The sequence below is a fragment of the Lissotriton vulgaris genome, chromosome 2_1 (assembly GCF_964263255.1).
Source record: "Lissotriton vulgaris chromosome 2_1, aLisVul1.2, whole genome shotgun sequence".
NCBI classification, from domain to species: domain Eukaryota; kingdom Metazoa; phylum Chordata; class Amphibia; order Caudata; family Salamandridae; genus Lissotriton; species Lissotriton vulgaris.
Window position 1 is genome coordinate 502,802,545 of NC_141687.1, and position 11,590 is coordinate 502,814,134.

At 42.8% G+C, this 11,590-nt stretch overlaps 1 pseudogene; it reads left to right on the plus strand.

Moving 5' to 3' along the window:
* The first annotated feature begins 10,364 nt into the window (after positions 1–10,364).
* On the plus strand, positions 10,365–10,814 carry LOC147730642 (small ribosomal subunit protein uS10 pseudogene; annotated as a pseudogene).
* Positions 10,815–11,590: the final 776 nt, after the last annotated feature.

Consider the following 11,590-nt stretch of genomic DNA (forward strand, 5'->3'; position numbering starts at 1 on the left):
TCTGCTCCTTTTGTACTCCTGCTTATACCTTATATATACCCGCTTAATGAAATGTTTAGAATAAAAAATGCCCACCTAGCAATGGATTAGGATATTGATGAATTTATGAAAATAAATGTGCAAAATATTTTCTATGTTCCTACTAGATCATAGGGATGTCATTAGCTCTTGCTAAAAGGACTATCTGTTAAAGATTGCAGGAATCTCTGTTAGCATGAGCTGAAAGCCATTTTATTCTTGGCAGTCATTTTAGTTAGCCATGTGCTCGCCATGTGCTTTCTCCCTCTTCCAGAGCCCTGCACATGCTCGGAAGGTGTAGCCATCAGAATGCACCTGCTCCTAGTATAGAACTGCCAGGCTATTCTTGCTGATGTAAGGAGAAATGTCTCTCCTACCACTTTGTTGAGCAAGCAAATTGTTTTATACCCATATTAGTCAATAAGCATGCTTGTATGTGCCAGGACCTCCCCTTGGTTTTATGCTGACTATGTAACCTATGCACATATAAGGCCCATGTTCGCTGTACTCCTTAGACTGGCTCCTACAGTGGCATGAGGGTTCTGTATGACTCAGTCTCCCTCATGTGAGGTTAATAAATGCATTGTTTTTATATTATAGCTTCTGTGTCAATTTCTTCTTTGTTGGTTTAAAGGACCAGGTAGAAGGTTTTTATTTCTTCAGTAGGACCATAAAATATCGAAGATCTATCAATCACTGCTGTCCCATAGCTCCACTACACTGGATAAACTCCGAGAGGCATGAGCTGGGGACATTGGCCACTTAGATGGAGACAATTGGATGGACGCACTGGCCTCTCCTAGGGGAGCAGCGATAGCAACGCGGTTGCGTCTTATTCAATTTAAATACCTTCACCAGGTTTATGAAACCAGGCTCAGGCTATGGAGGGCGGGTGTGGTTACATCCCCGATATGCCTACATTGTGGTGGGGAGGAGGGGTCACTAATTCATACCATTTGGCTCTGTACAGCACTCACAAAATTTTGGAGAGGGGTATTGGCCTGATTAGGGGAGGTGTTGGGGTGGGAGCTCCTCTCCGCACCAGGTTTGGCACTTCAGCATATCATGGAGGGTATAGGAGGTAACATATACAAGAGGCACCTATTACTGCTGGGGCTGACACTGGCAAAAAGAGATATAGCAAGGCGGTGGAAGGCAACGCCCCCTTTCTCTTTCGGCATGGAAAAATGGGTAGGATTTTAGCATGGGGGTTAGAGATCCCGATATTCAAGGCCAGGGTTTGCGCACAAAAGCACCCCAAAATTTACAAAAAGGTAGGTTGATTATCGAGGTCTAGACTTGGACCCGGTGCCCCTGGTGGATAAATCTGTATCTACATTGATATGCAGGCCTCTGGGGTAAGGGATCAGATATGTGGTGAGGTAATTGATTTGCTGGGATGGGTGATGTGGTGGAAACCGAAATGTAGGTGTGTGTTAGTGCAACGGGGGGTTCGATTTGTTTACATTTTATCGTGGTACATGACTATGATGATAATAATGTATAAACTAACTGTCAAAGACAATAATGGGCAATGTTTCTTGAGGCAGGTGTTTCCTGGGTTAATGAGCACTGTACTGTATATGACCATTGATATAATAAAATTTGCTTTTAAAAAAAATCTTCACTGATCAATCTGGTAAAATCAGGGCTCACCCTCGTCCCCAATGGACCATCTGTCATCTATTGCTTTGACCGGAACCATTTCTATACAAAAACCTTTTGCAGGATCTGGATTGTGCTATATATAAGAGTTGATTAGATTGTAAATAGTTAGTTAACTATTTGTTCACCGGTATCTCGGTCAATTTAGCAAAGAGAAGGAGGAGAGAGATAAGACAGTAGCTAGACAGCGCATCAGGGTCTAGTGAAGGTTTCTTTAACAATGAAGGGACAGCGGCCGATTTCCAATTCTTAGGTACCATTCCTGAATTCAGGGAAGACTTACATAGAATGGTAGGGATGGCATAATAACCTCTGAAACCTTCTTTAGCTGTTGAACCGAGCAAATATCTGAAGAAGAAGAAGAAGTTGTAAGGCTCAAAATTTTGGGGTTGTCTTCTAAGGTAAGGGAGAAAAAGAAGAACAGGCTTTCTTAGTGAATGGATTGGGTGCAAAAGACAGACAATCAGAATTTTGGGGAAATTATTTCACAGGATTCATGGTTTTATGTTTTAAGTTCAACAGCCTGTCAGACAACTCTTATGATGGGTTGATGAAACTGTCTTCCCAAACAGCGCATACCATTCTTTTGTACAGCTTGAACACCACCCTTGTCAGATTTTTCAAACCAATGATCCTAATCTGGGCATACCCAGCTTTAGTAACTTTGATACATTTATGGTATCGCTGGTGTTTTGGTTTATAAAGGATTTATTTATTGCCAAGTAGTCTTTCTTCCATTTTCATTCTACTACTTTGCAATCATGCTTCATGGACTTCAACTCCAAGTTGAACCATGGCTCATATGGATGTGATCCAGCGGTAATTTCACGGTAATATCTCAATGCAAAATATCATTTACCTCTAGTTTACCTCTTTAAAGGTGATGGACCTTTGCCACCGTGTATCACTTCCAGGAGACTTTACATAAACATGGAAAATCAAAATGTATTTAATATTTAAGCCAATAAAGAGAATTGTGAGTATTTTAAAGGGTTTTATTTTCTAGTTAAAAGTTAAGGTTCTCTGACCCTTATTCATTAGTCCAATATCAATCAGGTTACAGAATTGAAAATAGGAAAAATAGAATTGATGCAGAACATGTTATAGGTTGCATACAAAGCACTCCATAAAGGAAGGGAATGAGGCATCAAATGTCAGTCAGAATTCTTGAAAGATTTCAGGAAAATATAATTCAAGAGTTAGTTTTGCTAGGCTGATTAATCATTAATAATTGGCAAAAATCTCCCATAACGAAAAATCAATAAATAAGACAAATACATTTTTTCAAAACTAGTTAGTTAGTCAAAGTATAAAGTTAGAGTTTTAGCATCTAAATCTAAACCTGTTCCATCAGCTCTCTATCTGACCTGGTCTGTTCAATCTGTCTCTCTGTGTCTCACACGGAGGGTGGCGCCCCTTCACAAGACCACAGAGGAATGTGATCTGCCTAGCCAAATATATCAACGTGCAAGGACTCTCTGAAAAAGAAATATGAACAAGAACCCCCACCTCACTCTGTCTCTACTCGGACGCAATCTCCTCCCAAGCTGCACCCGCGATGACCTAACCCATATGATGTCTGTGTCAGATCTGCTTCCTCTGCTCTCCTTCCTCTAAGACTTCTAAGGCTCTGAGGCTTACACGCACCCATGGGGTCATTTTTTATACTCTAATTCTTGGCTGACTACACTAATAATGTTGCAGTTTCAGTAGAAACTCGCACTGTGATTGGTTAGCATAGATGACATGAGGGTCTCACCATCCTGTCCTCATTCCAAATCCAACCCATACAAGTTCTGACAATAGGGCCTTAATGCTAAGAAAAATATGCATAACATGTATCAGTAAGAACATTTCTTGCAACATAATGTATCACTCAATTTCCTGTCTCTCTTTCACATAGCACACAGGGATGACACTTTCCCACAAATACTGGTACAATGGCACGATGACAGGAGTGTACAGTTCATTGCAGCCTTGACCCATGTGTCTTCACTTGAGGCACTTGGCAGTTAATGCAGCTGGAAGAATCTTCTGCTATTCATCTCTAATTCAGCACACTGTTAATAATTCTCAACCATGCTGGATTCCTAGGCAGCCACTTTATAATGGGTCCAAAAAACACAAACACAAAAGAATATTACTTTATTAAATGAAACCCATTATGTTTATCTCCCCATACTAGTACCCTGTATTAGTTATCACTTAGCAAAAGCTATTTGTTTAAAGCAGCCTATCTATCATTTGTACACAACATGCAAAAATGTGCAATGTAGAAGATAGAATAAACATGCACCAGTGCAAATTGTAAAAGCGCAAAAAGTTAATGCATACTGATAGCGACATGCTCTAATGTTTTAGATAGCTTTTCATGCACAATGTGTTTGCCCCATGTGTAGTGTTGGTGCATGATTGATTAATTAATACATATTGTAAGAAAGATGTCTTATGAACTGAATATACATTGTCTAAATATGCAACAAAGCCAAAGTCTCTTGAGATGGGAACAGGGAGTGTAATTACAAGGAAAAGGAGCTGGGAGGAGAGAACACATTCCATGCTTATCTTCAAAGCTAAAAAAGAAACTGCAATCACAAGTTTCTCTACACTGCAAAAACACATGTTAATTCAGCACCAGCATTTCAGACTAAAAGCATTTTGACCAGGCCTCATTTCATGTCTTAATGTACGCCCCCGCATTAGACTTCAAAGGAATGTGCTCCCCCGCCCAGCCACAGCAATGCCAAGAGCTTTATCACACTCTACTAATGAGTCTTTCTTCTCCCACATGTGACCCTACTTGCACCCTCTCGTATCCATCTTCATTCTTTTCTGCTTTTCCCTGTTTCCACCACACACTCCACTCCTTTGTGTCTCCTTTCTGGCCTCTTTCCTACTTAACTTTTCATCCTTTCTCCTTTAATCCAATTTCCACCTTCTCACAACCCCTTTGAGCACTGTTATCTTAACATCTGTGTTTCCCTCTGTCTTACAATGTCTGCCCTGCCACCATTTACTTCGGACCCTCACAAACACTCACCCTCACACCTCCTCATCCTCACACACACTCACACCCTCTCACCCTCACACACCCACACTCACCCTCACTCACCCTCACCCTCACACACCCTCACTCAACCTCACACCCTCACCCCCACACCCTCACACACCCTCACCCCCCTCACACACCCTCACTCACCCTCACCTCCCTCACAACCCTCTCACCCTCACTCACCCTCACACACCCCCACCCTCACACACCCTCTAAAACCCTCATGCACCATCACTTATGCACCCTCACACCCTCACACCCCCTCACCCTCACACCCCCTCATATCCCCTCACGCTCCCTCACACCCTCACACCCCCTCACACCCTCACCCACCCTCACACACCCTCACTCACCCTCACACCCGCACCCTCATACCCTCACCCTCACACACCCTCACCCCCTCACCCTCACACACCCTCACCCTCACTCCCCCTCAAACACCCCCTCATCCTCACACACACCCTCACCCTCACACCCCCTCACCTCCACAACCCCTCACGCTCACACCCTCACCCTCACACACCCTCACTGACCCTCACCCTCACAACCCTCACTACCCTCTCACCCTCTCCCTCACACGCCTCTCACCCTCACACACCCTCACACCCCCTCACTCACCCTCACACCCTCTCACTCACCCTTACTCTTTTTATTTTGAACAGCATTGTTGTTTTGTAACTTTGTTACAAACATCACACATCACAAGAGGGGGGGTTACTCTTTATGGCACACTACCAATAAACACTGGCAAAGCCAATCGGCACGGCTTGTTTAGGATTATGTGTTGAATGTTCTTCAGTAACATGGTTGTATACCACCCCTCCTATTGACGTTCAGGCTCACTTGCTGCGCTCGCCACTGGGCACTCATCACAAATTTTTACGCCCACCACTTTCAAATATAACCAGCGGCAACTTCTCCTGCGGAGCCCATGGCATGGCAAAGTGTTTGTAGGTCTCAACAGATTATAGTGAGGCTTTCAAAAGTCTACCCAAACTGCTGCAGATTGGGTACAGTTCATGCGAGCCAGGCGTGTGCACAAAGCATACCACAAGCCTCGGCATCAGACTTCAAAGGGATTCGCTCCCCCGCCCCCGCATCAGACTGTAAAGGAATGCGCTCCCCCGCCCAGCCACAGCAATGCCGAGAGCTTTATCACACTCTAGTAATGAGTCTTCCTTCTCCCACATGTGACCCAGACCTACTTGCACCCTCTCGTATCCACCTTCATTCTTTTCTGCTTTTCCCTGTTTCCACCACACACTCCACTCCTTTGTGTCTCCTTTCTGGCCTCTTTCCTACTTAACTTTCATCCTTTCTCCTTTAATCCCATTTCCACCTTCTCACAACCTTTTGAGCACTGTTATCTTAACATTTGTGTTTCTCTCTGTCTTTTAATGTCTGCCCTGCCACCATTTACTTCTGACCCTCACAAACCCTCATCCTCACACACACTCACACCCTCTCACCCTTACACACCCTCACTCACCCTCACACCCTCACCCTCACACCCTCACCCCCTCACTCTCACACACCCTCACTCACCTTCACCCCCCTCACAACCCTCTCACCCTCATTCACTCTCACACACCCCCACCCTCACACACACACACACCCTCACACACCCTCTAAAACCCTCATGCACCATCACACCCGCACCCTCACACCCTCACACCCCCTCACCTTCACACCCCCTCGTCTCCCCTCACCCTCCCTCACACCCTCACACCCCCTCACACCCTCACCCACCCTCACACACCCTCACTCACCCTCACACCCGCACCCTCATACCCTCACCCTCACACACCCTCACCCCCTCACCCTCACACACCCTCACCCTCACTCCCCCTCAAACACCCCCTCACCCTCACACACACCCTCACCCTCACACTCCCTCACCCCACACCCTCACAACCCCTCACCCTCACACCCTCACCCTCACACACCCTCACTGACCCCCACACCCTCACCCTCACAACCCTCACGACCCTCTCACCCTCACACACCCTCTCCCTCACACACCTCTCACCCACACACACCCTCACCCTCACACCCCCTCACTCACCCTCACACCCTCTCACTCACCCTCACTCACCCTCACACACCCTCACCAGCATGGCATAACAAAACATAGCATAACAAAACACAGCATAGCATAGCATAACAAAAAAAGCATAGGATAGCAAAACATAGCATAGCATAAATAAACAAAGCATAGGATAACAGAACAAAACATAGCATAACAAAACAAAACATAGCATAGCAAAACACAATAAAGCATAGCATAGCACAACAAAACATAGCATAACAAAGCAAAGCATAACATAACAAAGCACAACAAAACATAGCATACCAAAACAAAACATAGCGTAGCAAAACACAACAAAACATAGCATACCAAAACACAACATAGCATAGCATAACAAAGCATAGTATAGCATAACAAAACACAGCATAGCATAGCATAACAAATCAAAAAGCATAGCATAGCATAGCATAACAAAACATAGCATAGCAAAACAAAGCATAGCATAATAAAACAGAACAAAACATAGCATATCATAACAAAACATAGCATAGCATAACAAAGCATAGTATAGCATAACAAAACACAGCATAGAATAGCATAACAAATCAAAACATAGGATAGCAAAACATAGCATAGCAAAACAAAACAAATCATAGGATAGCAAAACAAAACATAACATAGCATACAGCATCACTCAGGGGCACCAGAACATCAATATGCGCTACCACAGCATCACTGAACGCCACATCATCACTCGTTCAACATGAGAACATCACTCAGCGCCACCACTGCATCAATCTGTGCAACCCTTCAACAACAACTGGTTCAAATATGTTCTCTCAATGTTTCAAGCTTTATCATAAATTTAACAAAAAGATGTTAATATTTCACTTCTGTTCTTGGATTTTCGTCACAATAAAATACACTGAACATAATCTTCACAAAAGGTATTTACAAAAATTTAAGCTATTGCCATTGTAAATTACAATAACTTTGATTTAAGTATCAATTATAAAAAAAATAAAAGCCATTGCTATTTGTAATATCAATACATGGAAGTCACATAAATACAACACATATTGCATTCCAAATGCTATAGGTGTCACATTTGCGAAAGTTATAACTATTGGCATTATAAATGACAAAGCTATTAGTTTCACTATTTTCAAAAACAAAATATAAATAAAAAATGTGTCATTTACAATACCAATAACTCAAACTTTCCTAATGCGCGACCTGTTGCATTGCAAATGCTTGTTGTTTATGGGCTCCTGTCACCTCACCAGGGGCCAAGCTCTGGGGGGTGGAGGTTTCATTTTTGATAATGTTACCCAGATGCATCCAATATGCAAACACAGGTATTTAAGTTTCACTCCAGTACACAACAGATTCAGTGGAAGGTTCTCTCAATCTATTATAACCTTATTTTGAATTATACTTGTGTTGGTTCTCTGTTTACATATGTAATATTGCGCGACCTACTCTGATGTGTCGGTAAAATTTACCTTTTGTACCATTTTTTTGTCCTGAATTCTGACCTTCTGTCCTGATTTTTTGTCCTGAATTTTTACCCTTTGTCCAGAATTTTTAGACTCACTGTCCTGAATTTGCATCCATGCCAGTTGGTCAACCTAAAGGGGTGGGGGCGTACCGCTCCGGGCGACACGAGTTTTGGGGGCAGCAGTCTACCACCACCCCTTCGCTCTTGTACCAGCGGCTGTGGTGGGGCGGCAGCCAGGCAGGAATCGCGGCAGCACCCCCACCCCTCCCCCGGTTGTCATTGGAATCTGTCAGCATGCCTCCCCTTTCACCTGCTCTTACATGCCGCCGCGGGCTGCAAATGCTGGGGCCGCATCGGGCGGCCAATGGTGTAGCTAGGCCACTCGTAGAAAGTCCATTGCAGCTCTACAGCTCGAATAGAATAGGAGCTAAAACAATGATTCAAGGTAGACCCATCTAAATTGCAAATGTTTAGGACAAAGCAAAACATCACTAGCAATGTCCTGTCCAATTTGTTGCAATCACATTGCCTTATTATCTCCCAACTTTCTTTAGTTTGAGACTAGGGGCAGGGATGGACATGAGATATTTTTAAATGCATAACGGGTTTTTACTCCTTGTCCATAATGTAAATTCTTAGTTCAGACATAATCCAGATTGGACATACCATAAAATAAAAAAGCATTTTCTATTACCTGGGCTTTGTTCAAATGAAAGGCCTCTAATGATGTAGCTACGTAATATAATCCGGATTAATTTTAAGAAATGTTAGCATCATTTTATAATAAGCAAGACCACTTCTCTTCCAGGTCAAATAAGCCCTCCTTTTCGATTGCATTTACCATTTTCCACATTCTTGACAAATAGAATCATCTGCATATCATATATGACATTAATTGACGGCAATCCAAGTTCAACAAATAACTGTGCAACTGCACATGGGTTTAGGCACATGCACTTTTTAGATTGTGACTTCAAATCTGTCAAAATTGTAAAATGATACTAACACAGTTAGTGGATGACCATAATGTGCTACAGTGATTATTTTTACTTTGTATACCCTAAGAAATACAGTCACATAATATCACCCCACAGATGTCAATAAAAACCGTAATAGGGCTTTATCCATTTTGCTACCTTCTGCAAATTCCATGACAGGCATGTAGTGAACCATATTCCCAAATATACATATCTCTCAACAATTTCCAGCTTCTCACTGTTCAAATCTCAAGATCCTTGTGTGTTAGAGCATCCAAAAACAAGAGTTTGGATGTTCGGAGTATTAACTTACAAGTTATTTTCAATAGAGTACGAAAATAGTCAATTCAGCTGACATTGAGGCCTATTATAGTCCTAGTCAGAACTACAAGGTCATCAGCATAAACAAAATGTTTATAGATTTTCAACCAACTTTCAACGTAACTGCTATCTTCGTTAGCTAAAATATTAGTTATACCATGCATAAATGAAAATGATAATTAGGACAACAAATATCCCTATTTATGTCAATTCTTAAAAGGGCACAAGGGTATCATATCAAAACTTTAGTAGCTAGTAACCAGTAATTCCTTGTATTGCTGTATATAATAATATCCTCTATTATTTGCCAATACTTTTTTGATTTTCTTATGTTACTTTATTTACAAGAGCCATTTAATTAAAATAAGTCGTTATCTTTATTTCGAGTATATTGATATTTATGTAAGGATTTCCATACTATATGGTGTTTCTCATGGCATTCTCTGTCATTACTGATATTGATCCCACAACTTGACTAACATTTCAATCGCAAAGATCTTTGAATGAGTTTCGGCCATTTTGTGTCACATTAGATTGATAAAATCAAACTCTTAGTTAGTGAGTGTTGTTTTTTACATTTTTTTAATAGATAAAGCTTGGATCGACCCAGCTATTGAAAGACCTGGAGCAGACTGCTCTTTGGGACTAGTCCTCCAGAATGATTTAACAGGAGTAGACAGCTCGATGGTTGACTGGCACTTTTGAACTCGGACAGCGAGGTCTGCTGTTCTTCTCTCCTGGCTCACCGCTGTTCGCTTCTTTATTTGGGGACGAATAAGTCAGTCAGGAAGCATATTAGTCATGGCATTTGAAGACACTGGCAAAGCGTCTGTGGAACAGGAAGTAGCTATCCAGTGCATCAGGATCACCCTAACTAGTCGCAATGCGAAGTAATTTGAAGAAGAGCATGCTGATCTCATTAGAGGCGCAATAGAGAAAAACCTGAAAGTGAAGGGGACACTTCACAAGCCTATCAACACTCTGCGTTTTACTATCTAAAAAACACCGTGTGGTGATGGTTCAAAGACTTGGGACCATTTCCATATGCATGTTCAAACGTGCTTGATTGAATTCCATAGTCTTTCTGAGATCTGTGAAGCAGATCACATCCCCAGAATAGGGCCAGTGGTAGAAGTGGAAGTTACCATTGCTGATGCAGAAATTCATATTTTAATAAAAGATTGTTTATTTTTGGTGCATTCTTGTGGGGACAATGTGGTTTTGGGTGAGCTGTGGGCAGTTAATGTTTAAACTTGACACCAGACAACTTGCTTGTACAATTCTTGGTAAGAAAATATTCCAGCTACTGGAATCAATCAGTCATACCATAACTTATAGCACGGCCCAGGAGGGTATCCAGGTGCTGGGCTGTGGGTTTTTGCATCCTCTGTTGCGGCAGCAGCAGATCAGCGATACTGTGTGAGTGTGAGATGGGCGGAGCAGTGGTTTATGGAAGGTTGGTGGAAGTTCAAGCGTTGGTTCATGTTTGCAGGTCCTTGGTTGTGAAGGGCTTTGTAGGCGTGGGTCAGGAGTTTGAAGAGGTGTCTTTCCTTGAAGGGGAGCCAGTGGTGGTCTCTCAGGTGCCGGGTGATGTGGGTCCTTTTGGGCAGGCTGGCTGAAACGTTCTGTATCATCTGAAGTCTTCTCATGAGTTTGCTGTTTGTGCCTTCATAGAGTGCCATAGTCCAGATGGCTGGCGATGTGGGCCTGCGTCACTGTTTTTCTGGTGCAGATGGGGACCAATTTAAAGATTCAGAGAGTGTGGAAGCAGGCTGAGGAGTCTCCATTGACCTGTCGTTTCATGGAGAGTTTGCTGTCCAAAATGATGCAGAGATTGCGGGCCTTGGCTTTCACACCGAAAGTCTGAGTACCGCTGGCCACCAGGAGTTGCTCCAGACTACAGTGTAGCTGAAGAACCCGAACAACCTTGACTTACAATGCTAGCCCAAATTGCCATTATTAATATTTGGGGTTGTCCTGTGTCTCTCGGAACCTGGGTGTTTATAAAGCTACAGTAAGTTCTGTTG